We start from the raw sequence: 3,779 nt of genomic DNA on the forward strand, positions 1-3,779 counted from the left end.
AGTCCCAGTAAAACTCCAACGGGCTGCGGGAGGCGCCCAAAGATAGATGCTGCTGGGTTCCTGAGAAGGGGACATGCCCCTGCCCCATTCGTGGGCCAGTCCCGGAGAGGTTTGGGGTGTTGGGAAACTGAGGTCTGTGTACCTATTTCCCAGGTGCAGCCAGGGACAGTCCCCAGCAGGGACATGACTGTGAGGGGTGTATGGGCTTCAGGGTGACGGAGAGGGCCACTCTTTAAGAACTGGACCCAGAAGAGACAGGATTTCTGTCCCCGACCGCCGCAGCCTGGGTGTCCATCCCGGCGCGGGGAGCTGGACGCATCTACCGCTGGGGCTGGGAGACGTTGGCTTGCCGTGGCGCCCCCATGTGGCGGTGAGGAGCAGCGGCTGGCTGGTCCTGCTTGCAGGTGCTGATGGGGGTAGGCAGGTTAGACAGAGCCTCCTGGGCTGTGAAAGCTCCAGGGGCTGGGGGCAATTTGGAAGGAGGACCCCTCAACCACTGTTTTTTGAAGACAGATCCTAAACTGCTCTGGGCACAGTCTGGGGTCTCACATGAGGCAGGCATGGGGGAGCCTCAGGGTACCTTTGTGAGCCTAAGCCTGTCCAACTAGAGCTAAAGAGAGGAATGGGCATTAATATTCTCTGGTGCATCACTCAACACCAGTAACCTCTGGCTCAATGTGATCAGGGCTCAACATTTCTGTCAACAGAGCACCCCTGTCCCTGACCAGTGTCCCCTCCCCATGTACCAAGTCTACTGATGTCCCACTGCCACCTCATCTGATTCTCCCAGCTCTCCTGTGATCAGATGGGGAGTGATGAGAGAGGGGGCACCCCAATGCTCAGGTGGGTCTCCAGGCCCTTTGCCTGGGCAGGCAGCACTACAAGCTGCCAGCAGAGGGCGCTGCCTGGAAGCACGTGGCCAACAAGCTGGTCCCCCTTCCCTGGAAAGGTCTAGACACCCCTATCCAATATGGTAGCCACTGGCCAGATGTGCCGATCCAGCGCGTGAAACATGGCTGGTCCAAATTGAGATGTTCTGTGTGTGTAAAACAGACACTGGGTTACATTGATTGGATATAAAAAAATGTTTTTAAAAATCTCATTAATAGGGGCACCTGGGTGGCTCAGTCGTTAAGCATCTGCCTTCGGCTCAGGTCATGACCCCAGGGTCCTGGGATAGAGCCCCACATCGGGCTCCCTGCTCAGCAGGGAGTCTGCTTGTCCTTCTCTCTCTGCTGTTCCCCCTGCTTGTGTGCGTGCACGTGCATGCTCTCCCTCTCTCTCTCTGTCAAATAAATAAATAAAATCTTTTAAAAAAGAAGAAGAAGAACTGTTCCCCAGCAGGAATCACTGAGGGAGGCTGCAGGTTCCGAAAGCTGCCTGCTCTGAAGGGGCTGCTCCCTGGAGTGGTGCAAAGCTACCTCCCCTCTGAACATGGGACCAAGGCCCTGGCGTGGCTCAGGCTTGTTAGGGGGATGCAGGCACACAAGGAATAAACGAGGCCCCGTCAGGGACCCGGAGTGTTGTTCCCCGAGGCTGACACCACAGATGCAGTCCTGGGTGCCAGCCGCACCTGGGACATCCCTGCAGCATCGGGCTCCAAGGGCACAAGAACTAAGCTGTGTGATGCGGGGTGGAGGCGGGCCCTCTCTGGGCCAGGTTCCGAGAGATCACTCTACCTGCTGACTGGAAGCCCAATTACAGGGGGTGATGGCAGAGGCTGACAGGGAGCAGAGGGAGCCTTGGCCAGTGTCAGCCCCTATCCCCAGAGACCCTGGAGGACTCCGAGGCAGGATCAAAGTCCCTGGGGACAGAATCACTTGTGAATGCTCCCTCGGCAGCCAGCTGTAGGCAGTGGAGTGAAAGGAGCACCGGACAGGGAGTCTGAAGCAAGCTCTGCCATTCTTAGGGCTTGTGCCCCATCTGCACAATGACAGGGGCCGATGGGAAGTGGGGGGGACACTGAATCCAATGCTCTTTAGGCAGCAGGGTGACAGTCCAAAGCTGGGGCTCCAGGGCCCTACTGCCGGCTTTCAAATATTGACTATTGACAACTGGGAAGTAACAAAGCTTCCCTGGGCCTCGGTTTCCACATCTGTATGATGAAGGGTGAGCAGAACACCTGCCTCATATGGCTTAATATGAGGATTAAGTGAGCGAACACTGAGTAAAACTTTTAGAACAGTGCCTAGCACATAGTAAGTTCTCAGCAAATGTCAGCCGTCCACCCTTGTTACTAGGTGAGGGGCAGTGAGTCTGTGTCAACCTCCTTGTCAGGAGTCAGGCTGAAGCCTAAGCCTTGTTTGGAGCCTGAGGGGTCAGGAGGTGGGGGACTGGAGGGTGGAGCACCCCACCCAGAGGAGTGCAGGGGCCTGAGACAGCTCCCAGTTGCCCCCTAAACAATAGTGACACTCCGGCCCAGCTGAGGGCTGGACCACCCCAGCACTTGGGGGAAGGTACCAGGAGCCCCAGATGGTGGCTCCAGGCTATCACGCTGAGCAGCAGTGGGAGATGCCCCCCGCCACTTCTGTCCCACTTCCCAGGCCACACCTGATGGCATCATTGTCCCCACTGCCAAGCAGGCTCTGAAATGAAGAAGGGGCTCGACAGGGCGAGAAAGGGCAGGGAAGAGCATGGAGGAGCCCCAGGAAGAGGGTGTATGACCCCCCACACACACACACCATTCTGGGCCCAGGGGGACCAACAGCTTTGGATACCCCACTGGGTAGGGCCATGGTGCTACCCTGCTCTGGAGGGCCACCCCCCTTCCCTGGGCTCTAGTCTGGGCTCAACCCTATCTGGGACAGGCCCAGGACACTCAGCTTCCCGTGCTCCTCTCTCCATGGGTGCAGTGAAGAGTTCAACCCTCCCAGCTCCTAGCACTGTTCAGAATTTCCCCGTATCTAGGGAAGATGCCTGCCAGCTACCGCTGGGCAGTGGGAGGAGGCAGGGGTCTCCATCAGCTGCTTCCCAGCCCACAGTGGGCAGGAGCCCCGGGGGATCCCCTGGGCCAAGCCCCCTTTTCTGCTGGCCTAGCAGCCCTAGGGTCAGGCAGGGCAATGAACGGTCAGGGTGCCAGCAAGTGTGAGAGCCAGGCTGCGTGGGTTCTCATTTGGCTTCTCTCCTCCCTGGCTGTGCACCTGTTGCCCCATCTGTAAAAGGAGGAGAAGAGGGCTGTTCAAAGCCTCAAATGAGTTCACACGTGCTGTACTGTCCTTACAACGGTGCCCCGAAGACAGGCCACACTCAATGGCAGGGCTATGGTTTCCAGGCGGGGCTCAACGGGGCCAGGCAAGCGGCCAGGGCCCAGGGCCCTTGCCGACCCCACTCAAGGCAGAAGTATGGGAGTCCAAGAGGTCGCCCTGAGCTTTCTTCGGCAGTCCCGTACTCCACACTCAGCTTCAGCGAGCAGCCAGGAGACCCCCCCAGACTTGCCTGCATCCTTGCCTCTGCTGGGCACACCACTCCAGGTGCCGGCTCAGCTCTCAGAATAATGGACAGGTTGCGCTGGGATGACCGCCCCCCACAGCCCTAGCAGACCCTGACATGGGCTATATCCTGTCCCCACTGCCCAGTGACCACCTGCTTCTCCTCTGTGCTCCCCTATCAGAGACCATGCCCAACTGTACTTGACACACGGGGCCAGCGTGGAGTCCCTTAGTGGGCAAAGGAACTCCCACCTGTGAGCAGGAGGGAGGCTCCAGGCCTAGCCCCCCTCCCCCACCTCCACCTCCAGCCCCCAGGCAGTACAGGTCAGAGAGAAGAGGCAGGAAGGGGGT

The sequence above is a fragment of the Neomonachus schauinslandi genome, chromosome 9, assembly GCF_002201575.2.
Source record: "Neomonachus schauinslandi chromosome 9, ASM220157v2, whole genome shotgun sequence".
Lineage (NCBI taxonomy): Eukaryota > Metazoa > Chordata > Mammalia > Carnivora > Phocidae > Neomonachus > Neomonachus schauinslandi.